Raw genomic sequence first — 14,875 nt, 5'->3', positions numbered from 1 at the left:
AGACTGAAGGCAGAGGACATTCAGAAACTTCACTCAAAACAGCATGGATAGTTTTTTATCCATGTGGAAGCACCAGAGACACAAAATAACACCCCAAATCCTGGAAAAAGTGATTTCTTTGACAAACAAATGTTTTCACAGTTTCATCGCTACTAAAAATGCAACTGTAGCAAGTATCTCACTATCATTATCCTCATTTATATTTTAGGAAGCTACAAATTATATCTAGCTACAACAAAGCCTGAAAAGTCAGAAGTCAGAACAGAAGGTACAGAGAGTCGATGCTACGGAGACTATCCACTTGTCTTGTCGCATTGTTGAACACTAGGTTTCAGAAAGTAGTAGCAAGTTTTACTCGTCCTGTCGCGAATCATCGGTCTAAAATGGGCTTCATATAAAAAGAAGTATGCACCTCCTGAGTTTTTAGTAGCAAACTTAAACATTTCAAGCTTTAGCATTGTAACTTCCGTAAAGAACGCTTTTGTTCCTGGAAATAGCCTGGTTCCAAATAGCTAGCTGTTAGCAAATGACATGTATACTCTGGCATTGCTAGGGGACGCAACTATGTCATGGCAGCTGTATTGTTCAGGACCAAAGGAAGCCCAGTGTCGAGTGTGAAGTTTTTTGGATGAGAAAAGCTGCGAGCAGCAATAACATGGGCCAAGCAATCGGCCCGTTGTGAACAGGCATGTTTTGAACAGGCACGGCACTAAACTACTAACAAAAAACTACAAAGCCAGCTGATGATAAATGGTTGCAAAATCTTGATTTAGTTGCCATCCCTGCGGGGAGAAGCACACAAGATAGCACACACATCATGCTATTCTGTAAGTTGCGGAGAAAGCAATTATTTTTGAGTTACATGCAGCTGGTTTGAGCTGTGCAGATGTGAGAGGCCGTGGTCTCCAGAGGGCTATGGTCTTAACCCTGAGCTGTCACAGCAACAAGCTGTATATAGTCACGACTCTAAAGCAGCGATGTCCTGCAGCATCACAATAAAAGCAGGAATAAAAAAATATATACCGGATACAGTAGTTTGACAGTAGTGGCTCGACATCTTTTAAAAACCACTCCTCCCGTGTGCATTGACTTAACTGATGCAGGTGCCAGATGCTCGACTGCCACACAGCACACCGGAAGAAAATTATTTATTTGGGGCCTGCACTGGTGTTTATTTGTGTCAGTGGCACGTCAAGCCGCCGGTCGTCTAGTCCACATAGTTTTGGCTCAAAGTCCAGAATCTGGCTAAACAGAAGCTGTGTGTTTTTGAAATGTCTCGCCAAGAACTGCCCGACATGATTTTGATGAGACTGAGAACATTGCCTCAGGATGCTCAGTGAGTTGGAGCCTCTATAGGGAGACGAAGTCCCTCCCCTTCCGGTGGACCACCACGGGACTTTGATTCTGAAAAATATTTACGGTAGGGAATAGGGAGAGAAAAATAATTAACTTGATCCAACTTGAATAGACCCATGGATTACACACGTTTGGCAATTTAAAAGATAATTATGCAAGTGGAAATATGTAATTAAAAAGGCAACACATTTCAAAGTCCCATGGGTGAGGTCTCCCACAAGCTACAATGTGTGTTTTTGTACCGGGATGTAACGGTACTCACACAAACAACGGATCTTACGGGATAGGGGCACCCTGGAAGCTTACCTTGTTGAGCATGTGCACCATGTACTAAGGCTCAGACCTTACTGCAGCGGGCCGGGTTAGATTCCGACCCGTGGTCCTCTGCTGCATGTCATCCCGCTCTCCCCCCCCTTTTCCTGTCTTCAGCTGTCCTATCAAATCAAGACCAAAAAAGCCTTAAAAAAGAAAGACATTGGATAGAACACATTGAGTAAGATAACGTTACATGTGTTGTGGAACATAGCTAAGCTAGCTAACTAGCAAACAAGCGGGGTGAGACGCGATACACCAACTAGTTCACTGAGCGTTTTCACATAAAACAAGGTGGTCCTGTGACAAACCTATGATAAACTGTGACTTTCTTCACTTGCATTTTTTTTTTTTTTTAATTGACAGACTTCATATGTGTAATTCAGGGCTCAATTCAAATAGGGTCAGGGGAGGGACTTCGTCTTTCAATAACAATTACCTGCTTCTAACATGCACTGAAGGCAGTGGGGACAGTCTTGGGTAGGAAAGTCAAATGTCAATGACCTCAATGTCGATACCGCAACGATATTGTAGAGTTGACTATCGGTGCTTTCACAAAGTATTTACACAATGAGATTTTTGAAAACTAATCATCAGTAATGTGGACATAATGACTAAGTGGGTAAAGGCAAATAATACATCAGTCTGGTAAGTTCAGAAAGTTACATAACTGTACTGTATTGCAGCCTTTAAAACCAGGAAAAGACACTTATGCCATATTAAAATATCCAGAATCTAAGACGATATATAGTCTTATATCATGATATATCGATATAATATCGATATATTGCCCAGCTCTAGTGTTGGGCAGGGTCCCTGTTTAGGATCCTAGTGGCCCGAGCTCCTCCTGCGCCTCTCAGTGCTGGCCTGGTAATGTCCTTATATTTGTGTATGTACAAGACAAAGACCAAGGACAGTCAATGGATCGATGTCGCAGTAGTGCATTGGCATTAACAAATCAATACTTGTAGCTGTGCGCCCTTGAAACCAAAACAATTAAATCCAAAGTCTGAAAGTAAACTCAATATGAACTTAATCGACTTTTCGACAAATAGTGTCAACCGTAATCAAAATGAAAAAAAGATAGCAATACATTGAAGTCCTTGTTGCTAGATTAACTTTTTATAACAGCAAACCGTTTTCTAACAACACATTTTCCAACTAAAAGAAGAAAATCCCTTTACTTCCTTTTGCTGTTTGTATCTGCATGTCTTTTTTTATGTTAGATGTATTCTTTTTTAGTTTTCTTGGTGAATATGTCAAAGTGTGTAATGTGTGGGCCGTTTTGTGACAGAATCAAACCACATGAAACCCAACACCTCAGTTGGAAAAGAACTTGGCATGCTGCCGTTGAAGCAAACTGGGGTGGATCCCTCATTAGTTTGAGTCTGATTAATCATGTAAACAAAGCTCCAGAGTTTTGATAATCTAGGAAACCAGGCTAGGCAGCACACATTGCTTTTCCATGTGTGTGACCTTATTTTTAGAATTCCAGCTGTAATGTGTGTTCAAATGAAGTGTGTGTTCCTGCCGCTCCTGCCCTCATTGTCTGACGATGCAGAGGAATGACGCTCACACGTATCACGTATCCTCTCGGTTTATTTGGTCGGAATTCTTTTATTTTTGAACTGCGGAATCATTTTTACATAAAAAAAAAACAAAAAAAACAACAACTTTCCACTTACTTTCATTTCCTCTCCTTCCAGCCTTTTGCCGTTGTTATTATGGAACGTTTTGGGCTCGCAGATAATTGGTATGGTGCTGAGTGCCCGCAGCGCTCACTCAGGATATAAGCTTTTCCCCCTTTTACCAAACTGAAGCTGTTCTCCCCGACCGCAGGACAGGCTCAGCACCGTCCTCACTCGTCACTCTGGTCAGCCGAGGTCACATCGGTCAACTCGATTTTGACCTCCGGCTTTTTCTGGAGCAAGGTTCACCCAAAACCTTCCAGTGTGTGGGATGGATGTTGCCTGTACTGAAGCACTGAGGAATGAGGCACATGTAGGATGAGCGTAGAAAGTATTTTTCAGCAGTTTAATGAGTGTCAAATTGTCATGTAACGCTGCTCCAAGAGTCTTATTTTATTGCACTCATATCTATCATAACAGTTTCACAAGCTTGCCGGTTTTTGCTTCAAAACAGCAGGAACCCTGCGTCTGTAATCCTTTAGTGTCAAAATATGTGCGTGATAAATCTTAATATTGCACAATAAGGGAAGTATTACGATAGAAAACTGCAAAAAGAGGACAAAGTGACATCCTCTGCTGGGAAAAAGCAGCCCTTATTATCTTTAGTGTAGAATATCATTTTTAGTTTGACCAGTTTTATGGCCCTTTGTTTCCCTCTCATGACTTCCACATGAAAGGACAGCTCGAAGATAATTAAGTGGAAAGTGCTTTGAAAGGTCGTCAGCCTGTGCAGATGCCATCTACACGGAGGAGACATTACCACTTGGCTTTGCGCTTGCCAGACGCTGTGATAACATCAGATTGAAAGGAAAGGGGGGCTGCCCATTTCTGCAGGCTTTTGGATAGAATTCAGGATTCTGCATTGACAGAAATATTAGCAAAAAGCATGCAACAACACCATTTGTGGCCTTTGTTTGGCATTAGGGTCTGCACAGACAAACATCAGAGGCAAATGAGGCCCCACACTTTTCATTTGAATGATCTTTGTGCACACAGACACAAATGGAGTGCTTGTTTATCTAACCTCTTTTTATCAGGAATTGCTTAAACTCTTATCACTGGTGCATGTCTCACTATCAATAAACTGCAGATTTAGTGAGTCCTACTTTCATAATGATCAATTGTTTCTGCGTTTTTTTTGCGTTTCTTTTGCGTTTTTTTTCTTCATGTTTTTGAAGAAAAGAAATGTAAGTTTTCATTTTGCTGACAGATTGCTAGAAAGTGTATCTCCTCTAACCTGAAATAATATGACCCTTGCTCGCATTTAGCCACCACTTAACCACATTTTCTAAACACAGTGGTTCAATAACCTGGTGACAGACAAAAATAGAAAACAAATTCCTATTTCGCCCACATTTTGTCCGCTGCCTTCCCTGTCAGACAGACTATATATGTCCAAAACGTTCCTATTCCGAACCGGCCTGGAACCAGATGGTTTCGGGTAAGCAGGAGGCCGACTTGGTTCGGATGCGGCCATGTTGTTGACAGGCCTGTTGATTTCTGTTTATTCTACCCTCATATCGCAAGCGCCACTAATAGCAGCTCTGCTCTCGGGCGGCATCTATATCCAGGCATGCCAGCCAGGCTGAGGCCATTAATCAGCCAGTCAGCTGTCCGTGCTCTGATTATATGTAAGGTAATGCAGCGACGCTGCAGTCGTCTCCCAACACTGACTGCTCCTGCTCTGTGTTACACTTATAGCTCAGATTCATCAGAGAATCACTCAAAGGCTCTGTGAAATGGTAGCATTACTTCCCTAATGTGATGTGTTAAAACTGGATAGTGATTGATTGATTTTAAGTGTGAACCAATCAGCTGCTACTTATTGAGTGAAAGGCAGTTTGAGCCAACTGGAAAGGCAGAAATCTGGGATTGTTGACGGTCATGAGAGGAACTTGGAGAATTCTTTGGACGACAATCAAACAATGTGGTCTAGGTTTGTACTCAAACACATCAGCCAATTTAGAGCTTCAGCGACCAAACACAGGCGCCGTCAAGATTTAAAACCAAAATCCCACACGGTGACTGCAGCTATGACACATTTACAAACCGACCAATAAGAATACAACAAGAAATGATGCAGAATACTTTGCACACTTTCCCTCTTTTCTCGCCGTGACGTGCTTCATAGACTTTTCATCCTCTTTTAACCCTTGTGTTGTCTTCCCATTGACTATGCAACTGTTTTTCTGGGTCAAAATTTAAAATTAAAACCTAAAGATACTTTTACCGGTTTCCCCGGTGTTTTTGTCACTTTTCCCACTTTTTTCATTGTTTTGGTCGATTTTATTTTCTGCGCTTTTTGGGACATTTTTTTGTTTTTTCCAACATTTTTGTCACTTTTCAAATGCCATAAAATTAAATAAACACCCCAATTAAATAAATGTAAACGGAGCATTTATGTAACTCGTGAAGAATGTTGTACGGAACCATTCACATTATTCTTTTGGACAGTTTGTTTAAAAAAAAAAAAAAAAGATTGGCGGTGCCAATAGATGGCTCCGGTTGATGGCTCTGTATGGATCCGCTTATATTTTGTTTTTAAAGTTTATTGCTGCGTCAAATTATAAGACATGCCTCAAAATCTATATGGTACAGTCTGAAACAGTGTGACATGCAATAACATTGTGAAATTATTGTTATCACACAGTCTGAAAGGACCTTTAACAACGTAATGTTTGCATGTGTCAGGTGCTGCAAGAAAACAGCCTCAAGCCACAAAATCCTGTCCCTCCTTTAAACCAGTTGTCTGTCATTCCTCTCCTGCCCTTTAGTTCACTTCCTCTTTAGATTATTGTTTCTGTATTGCCTCTCATCCTAATGTCATTGATTTTTTATATATACATACATACATACATACATACATACATACATACATACATACATACAATATATATGTGTGTGTAAGATATCAATATACTATATATTGATATATTTGCAGGAATATGCAGTGTTAAATACAACAATGTACAACAATACAACACTGAAAATAGAAATTGGGAACATGGCAGCCAAAGAAATTCACATAAAGCTACTAGTTTTGAATATATTTATATAAGTCATAAGTGACATCAGTGGCTCCTCCTCTTTCAGAATACTAGCTCTGTATAAAATATATGAATGAGTTAAAGTTAGTAACAATTGTATGACAGTGGTGAAATAAGTTGTTTTAGGGCAATATAAAAGCATATGTAAACATGCATGGACAGGAAGTTCCTTCAAAGGTTCGAAAACTGTAAAAACATAACATTCCAAAACTTAGAGCAGAAAATAAGGTATAATCACAGAAGTTTTGGTAATCGGTTTGTCCCTGTTGAGCTCCCTCAGGTCCCTGAGATCCCCCTTTTTTTAATGCTATCTAGCACCTTACTACATCCTCTTTATCTGTTTGCTGATGTGTCCGCACCCCTCCCACTCTTTTGGCATTGCCGACAGCAGCAGTTATTAAGACAAACAGATGTGCTCAGCACTCCTCCGCTGTCCCCCGTCCCCGAGGAGACGCAGCCGATGTGGATGTTATTGTTTAAATCTCCTCCTGGCTGTGTGGCAGGGCGGAGGTGGTTGGGGTGGGGGTGGTGGTGCCCTGCCCCCGGGCGGCCGAGGCTTCATAAATCTTTACCGTGACGGCGAGTTCCTGGCCTGGTGCAGGTTGCAGTGCCGACAAAAGATTCCGGGCCCCCACTGTTTTTGCTGGTTGTGTCGGCATGGTTGGGTCAGGATGTGGGGTTCTCGCTCACGGCAGCAGAAGAGACCAAGTGAAAGGCCTCATGGGAGGCAGGGATAACATCAACAATGATCTATAGGTCACTGTGCTCTCACTCTCTGTCTGCTGGGCGTGCGATGAAAGAGAGAGAAGGTCTACTGAGAGAGAGAGAGAGACTGGTCTGTTTGAACCTAGACCACCATGTCCACAGAGCCTGTATGCACTGCTTTTCAGCAAAGTGTAGAAAAGCAAAGTGTGGTGTGATCGTTGAGAGGGTTGCTGAGCTCAGCAGAGGCCACAGTCCGGCTGTCTGCTGCCCTCATGTGCTCCCCTCGCTACACGGACAGACTTCCCTCTGTCAGCAGCTGACAGACTGACGGACCTCCACTGATTGGGGGGAGGAAGTGTGAATATGAAGGATGAGTGGTAATGTCTCACATGTGGATTACTTTAAGTTACACTTTTTTTCACAACCTGGGTGTCTGTAGTTCTCACCATCATTTAACCTTTTCATTATCATGAAGGTTGTAAACCAGTCCCCAGTTTTGCTAATAAAATCTTAATTGGAAAAAGTAAAACTACCACCAAGCTATCTTTTGTAAACCTCCTATTATATTTTTTTATTTTGCTTTGTTTTGGGTGTGAAATTAAGCACATTTTGAAACTGAAGTAACTATCTTAAAGGCTCCTTATTTTAGACTTTAGACTAATTCAAAAACTTCACTTTCCAGTACCACTGTGTACTATGACACTTTTCCCCTTCAGTCTTCTTCTTGTGAATTTGGAAGAGTTACTGTGGTTTGTGCCGTTTCGTTTTGTCTGTTTTGTCTGTCTGTTGAAGTATGAAGTAAATCTGTTTGATTTTTTTACATCAAGAAAAACCCACCTAAAACCTATGGAAGATTCAAAATACCTAAATAAAAACAAATAAAGTGAAATAGAAAACACACTGTTATATGTTTTATATTACATATGCATATACTGTGCCATAACTTAAGTTTTGGCAATGGTAATGTATCTTCTTTTTTGAAAAGAAAATTAAAGACTGTTTTGCTTGAAGTATTGGCAGGTTTAAACTATTTTTGTTTTTATTTAGGTATTTTAAATCTTCCATAAAAGCTAGGTTGCTTTTTTGTCTTTGCAGCAGAGAGTGGTAAAAGAGAGCGTAAAGAATAAAACCGTTGCATGTCGGTGAGAGATTTGGATTTCCGTAGGTTAGAATTATTATAATGGTTAGTGATAGAATATTGTTTATATTAAAATGTAAAAGAAAAGGCCATTTTACGTCACCCTTCACTTTCTATACATAGTTTTTACACCCTGTTTGTGAGAGCTGTAAGTGGGCCTGACCAGGGTTAGTGTGTTTAGTTTAGTGTGTGTGACTGAGCTGTGTGGACAGTATGAAGTATGGCAGCGGCAGAGGGGAGTTGGCCAACTGTCCCACCGAGTCCAGCGCGCGCTGTTTGGGTTGGCAACCCATCCAAGAGCCCTCCAATCCAAACACTGGAGGGCTGTTCACAGGCCATTACCGCTGTGATTGACAGGGCGTCCCACCACTCAGAGGGCTGCACATGAAGGACACCGTGTGTTAGTGCCAGGAGTTTGTCGCTGAGGGTGATGATTTGGCAGATGATTGATGGAAATGTAAAAGCATTTCATTAGCTTTTGGTGACTAAAGAGAGTGGATTGGAACCTTCTTCTATGCTGATTATTTTTCTTTTTCACAATTTATACTTCTTTTTTTATGGCAGCATTATCAAGGCACAGCTTGATCATAATCGGCACTCACTGTACTGTGGACCCACTGGAGCTGAATTTATGGAGCTCAATAGGACTTTGCTTTCTTGCGTTTATACAACTCTGGCTATGTAATCACTGCTCCTGACAGGGTTGAGGTGGACGTAAACAGACTCTGTTAAAGTCTAACTCAGTCACGTAACATGACTGATGATGACTTATAGGCCTTGATTATGTTTCATGATATAATTCAGCATTTGACCTGAAGTCGGCTGCCAGACCTCTTCTCGCAGTATGGTGAATCCTGGTGGTGAATACCAGAACAAAAATACCAGTGGTGGACAAAGGATTCAGATCCTTTACTTAGGTAAAAGTGCAAATATTGCACTGTGAAAATACTCTGTTACAAGAACACTTGAGCTATATTGCTGGTTACATAGCATTCGTCGTTCAACTAGTCACAACTGTTTTCCCAAGATGGCCCCTGCCTGTATACCAAACTAAACTATCTTTTTATTAAACTGTCTGTACACTTACACAGTTCTCAATTCTTGGGTTTACATGTAGGAACCCTCATTATGCTACCGTGGAAGTGTGGGGCTATTTTGAGCCTTGTTAGTGGTATAGAAACAGCGATTTATTTTTACTTTTGCATGCCGCAACTAGCGTTATAAGCTAATTAGCGGTTTGCGCTAAAATTTGTCACATTCAATTAGCATGAAAACATATCCCAGGGAACGGTTGACTCGGTACCCATGTGTTGTTAACCCTTAGGTTAATGTTACGCCGGACTTGTCCTTTAACCTGTACAGTATCTAGTAACTAAAGCTGACAGAGTATTGTAGTGCAGTAAAAAGTACAATATTTCTATCTAAAATGTAGCGGAGTAGAAGTAGAAAGTGGCATGAAAAGAACAGACTCAAGTAAAGCAAGTACGTCAAATTTGTACTTAAAGGTTAACTTCTGTTTTTTCCAACCCAATTTTCCTTTGTTTGTGTCTGATGTGACTGATGGGAACAATAATCTTTGAAATTGGACCAGAATTAAGTGAGATTGCTGCAGTCGGCAGCGGCGAAACAAGCCACAATCAATGTTAAGTTAATAGTAGAGGTGGACCAATAAGGGTTTTTCTCTGGCCCATAAATGCTGCAAAATTGTTTTTTTTAATTAAATAAAATTTATTTTGGCCAATATTTGAAAGATATGTGCTTGTTTTTTAAACCTCTACTTGACAGATAAAATTTAACACTAATAAAAATTTCTCAACAAAAACATAATTGAATACTTCACCAATTTGCACTTTTAACAAAAATGTATATAAAAACATATATTGTATAAACAATGTATAAAAAAAGTATGAATTAATTACAATTATGAAACAGGTAAGAAGAAACTTATATCAAATAAACTTTTCAATGAAAAAATAAAGTTTAATTTTGTTGCCTGCCCATGGCGTCATAAAACCTTTTTATGGTGCTAAAACAGTCTCATAAGTATTTGCAGCTTGTAAAACACAATTCACACATGAATGCAGAGTCATTTCTAGACAACATGGTTTTCCAGAGAGAACAGAGATATTTTAACTGGGTACCAGTCATTTTTGACCATAACTTAACAATGTTGCTCAAGCTCTTTTTGTCTTTCCCAGATAGTCCATTAAACCAACATAAGAAAGAAAATGTTAATAGTCCCTTAACGAAGGCTTGATAAAATGTGCATAGAATTATTTTAAAGACACCAAAAGGGTTAAGCTTCCATAGTAGGTATATTCTTTGGTTTGCTCGCTTAATAATGCTATCAGTGTTCTCACTGAATGTCAGTTGCGGGTCAAACACTGTGCTGAAGTACTTGTATGTGTTTGGACTATTTGAACATTTTCATTGTGTATTAAACTCGGTTGTGGTTTGTCACTGTGCTTCCTAAAGTCTATAATTCATTATTTAGTTTTAGACACATTTATATCAAGGAAGCTGTCCATAAGGGCATTGTTGTGATTGGATTGGTTGCCCTGGAGAAGGGACAACAGGGTTGAGTCATCTGAAAACTTCACCAAGTGTTCTCCCAAGATGCCCTGCAGTTGTCAGTGTATAATATAAAAAGCAGGGGGGAGAGCTCGTGGCCCTGGGGAGAGCCTATGTTGGATACAATGACAGACAACATATTTACATAGATCTGCTGCCTAATGTTTGTTATCATTTTTTAAACTGGTAATATTTCTCGACGGGTGTCAACTGCTCAGTAACTAAAGTATCAACAGCTAATGTGAGGACTGTACTGTGTCCATAGACATTGATCAGGCTGTGTGAAAGGGACTGTTGTAGTAACTGAGACATTTTCACTTGAAGTTTGTATTCGGCCGTTATTGTCATATTTATGCTGTGAAATGTTTTTCAAGCTGCATATTAGATTTAACCCTTTCAAAATACTTACTGGTTTTATCCATATTGTCTTCTGTCAAAACAATAAGGTTTAACTGTTAAACAAATGTTTTGTGTTGCTTACTGTCACTATTACCTGCCATAAAGGATTATATTTTCATAGTCAGGATTTTAAATAGACTTTGTGGTTGACTGTTCTACATGCATTAAATCAGACATACCAGCTGTATAAATAGTGCAATTACAGTCTTTGTGAAAAAAACATGTTATATAACACTTAAGGAGCCTTACTACTAAACTTAAAAATGACCAAGAATAAAGACCAGACCAGAAATAAAGCACTTTATTTATAGTCAATGAAACGGAAATATAAAGTGTCTATACATAACGTACAGAGTAGCAGATATTAACTCATCATGTCCTCCACGAGTCTAGAGGGTTTCTTTTTCTACTGAATATGTGTCAGCTGGTAATGTGGCTCTCAAGTCACAGGAGTCATCCAGTGGATACTGAATCTTTCCTGATGCTGCTGTGTTGTCTTCAGAGTATCAAGTATGGCACCTGTCCCACAATTCCTTCATAGTCTTGTGGGTCCAGGTAAACCTTGTCATACTGTACATGTGTTCAGGACACCATGTGATCAGTCAGATCTGTAAAACATGGCAGATTTCATGATTAAGCTATCTTTTTTTTTATCAGGGTGTACTACTGCACATATGTTTTGTTTAACCGGAGAAGTATGTATTTAACCTGGTGTGTGGCAATTACTGTACTAATAAACATGGTTACAATATGTCAAGCAAATGTTAAAATTGTTATTCTTTAACTTGCACCATCTTCTGAAATCTGTAGTTATGGCAACAGCTACAATGTAAAACATGATAAATCCATTTTTATTCTGATATCTTGAGGTGAGAGAGACTCCTTTTGAAAATGGCCTAACTTTGGAACTTTATTATATATCCCTGTTATGGACAAGCATGACATGGTTGGTTTCAATGGATTTCTTAGATTATCTAGTTTCATATGATACAAACATATTCACTAACTCGCTAGTATTGCTGTAAAAGCTATACAAATTCTTGAAAGTTAGCACCCTCCAAAAAGTAGCAAGCTGTCACTATAACAACATAAAGCAAAACCACTGCAACAATGATGAGGAAAACATAAATGTAATTTATTTGAGGACAAAATTCTAATAATCCACTTACCTGGAGGAACGTCGTGTAGTTTCTGACAACGGTCTCTGAAAAATTTGGCAAGGCTTCTTAACCGTTTTCCTGTAGATTTAACCGCGGTTAGCGTTAACGTTAGCTGTACAGATAAGACAAATCTGTTGCTATCGCCGCTAAGTCGGGTGAGTTTAACGCTAGCACATTCAAAGTTCTTTCTGGTTAAACAGAAAGGTCTCAAAGAGGTTTTAAATGTCTATCTCTGAAGGGATCCTTTCCAGAATGTTGTCACTTAGAATCCTAATCTCAGCCTAACTTTTGTGAAGGTAAATACAAGCTGGACAGTTGTCCTATTAACTTACATTGTAGCTTGTTTGGCCATTGCCGACTACAGTGATCTTGCTCAATTCTGGACCAATGTCAAAGATTGTTGTTCCCATCAGTCATTTAGACACAAAAACATAGGATGGTTGAAAAAATAACAGTAGTTACCCTTTTTTACTATACTTGAATAAATATACTTAGTTACATTCCACCACTTTACATGGTAATATACAATGCTTATGCTACAGCCACTTACCATAGGAAATTGTCATCCAAATTACCCTAAATTACCCATGCTGGTATTTTTGGTTTATTAGTCCAGGTTTTGAGATATCTGCCTTTATAAAGACCAATGGAGGTGACTGGAAAAAAAAACATTTAAAAAGGTCAAAAAATCTTTCAAAAACAATGTCCATGTTGCTCTGGATACTGATGCTTTTCATTTTAAGTAAGTCATTTTTCAATGTGGTGGGCCCCGCTGAATCACCACCCACAATGCTGATTTTTTCAGTGGTTCACATAGGTGTGGTGGTGTACCCATTGACGACATGCATAGAGCAACATAGCATGTATAGAATAACATCCATGTGCATGTACACCTACAGTACATCCATGAAAAAATAGCAGCAGAAATGGTGAGGAAGTGTTGAGGAAATAGACGCAGCTGTAAAGGTTGTAGTTGATTTACATAAATAACCCTTGAAACAGACTTTTTTCAATGTGGAAAACATTAACTCACAGCTTCTGTTTCAAGTGAAAATAACGTTAGCCGGACACACACATTACTTGCTTCTGATTAGGGTTACTGGATACTAGATGTGAGACCAAAGAGCAAGACAAACAAAATTCCAAGATGATTGTTTTATCCAAAATTGTTTGTCAGTGATTCACTCGGCTGTTTTCTGGTCTGCCAGCGCTGTCGTTAAGATCTGATTGTCCAGGCACAGTTGGTAGGAAATTAAATGAGAACAGAATGCTCTAATGTCAAAGTTGCACGCTTTGACCTTCTCCTGAAAAGGTTTTCTGTTGCTAAAACAAGGTTACCGCTACTTCCACTTTGGTTTCAGACAGACAACAGTCATAATTCACACAACCACTTGAGGTCCTTATAATGTAAACATAAATCTAGTGTTTTATGGATTTTAATTATCGACTAATGCTGTCGTTTTTAATATGAGAAGAGTCTCATATAAGAAGTCATAACTGTCTATAACCTGATTAGCGAGCACTCATGCTTGTTATTCCTGAGAAAGCGTGATTTGAGGCTCGCTGGAGGCCAGATGGAAGTGCCGTCCTCAGCGTTTCTCTGCTCTTACTGGGAACGCGGACTCTGTGGCATTGGTTCTCACCATTAACGGGGCTTCCCTTCTGAATAGGCCCTGCCAAACTATGCAGTGTCCCGCCGAGTCCACAGATGAGGACATGGGCTTGCAGTGAAGCCTAGCGGTTCCTACTTCCTATCAATGACATGAAGCATCAATCTTAGCTGCCCTTAGTCCTGGACCCTGCCAAGCCCGATTGCAGTGAGAAGAAAGAAAGCAAAAGACTCAGGCTGATGGAATTAAACAAAGGGTGGATTATCCCCACAATATGTCTCTAAGCAGGACAGTTCATCTCTGAATTCCCCATGGTTCATAGCGGAAGAAACATCATAATTTTAGTGACTCACTGCTGCAGATGCAGTCAGTCTTTGGTTTTTACCGCTCTCCTCTCACACCCATGCCTTGTCTGCAGGCCCTGTCGCTTCTATTTCCCCTCAATCCAAAATACACCATTTGACTTTGGATGTGACACTTCCAAAAGCATTCCCTGTGACATTTATTCTCTCACACCCGCTGCAACCCAGCAATAACCCTGTTGAATAAGCGAGGTGTGGAGTATATCTCTGGAGCAGTAGTTTGCTCTTGGACTTCCTCTGGGTTTTCCCCAAACACTCAAGTAAGTCCACCTCAGTTTCACTGATTGGAAACGTGTCCGGACAGATCATGGTGCTCCTCTGCTGCTCACACTGCACATCTTCAGTTCTCAGCAGTGTGTTTGTTCAGGTGCAGCGGACGATCGGCACATCGAGTTTGTCGACTGCCTGGCTCGATACAGTTCACAAATTTATTAAACGGCAAGAGAGGAGGAGTTTGAGATGGGGCTTTTGATAATCCCACACTGGGCAAAACTCTACGTGTGTGTGTGTGTGTGTGTGTGTGTGTG

The 14,875-nt window shown here is 40.1% G+C and overlaps 1 protein-coding gene across 1 annotated transcript in view; it reads left to right on the top strand.

Moving 5' to 3' along the window:
• Positions 1-14,875, top strand: part of agmo (alkylglycerol monooxygenase) — a 54,222-nt gene that overhangs the window by 6,683 nt on the left and 32,664 nt on the right. The window lies entirely within an intron of this gene.

This window comes from Etheostoma spectabile, chromosome 6 (genome assembly GCF_008692095.1).
Source record: "Etheostoma spectabile isolate EspeVRDwgs_2016 chromosome 6, UIUC_Espe_1.0, whole genome shotgun sequence".
Taxonomy (NCBI): Eukaryota; Metazoa; Chordata; class Actinopteri; order Perciformes; family Percidae; genus Etheostoma; species Etheostoma spectabile.
Note: the sequence above shows the minus strand (reverse complement) of the source record. Positions and strands in the feature narration are given on the sequence as shown.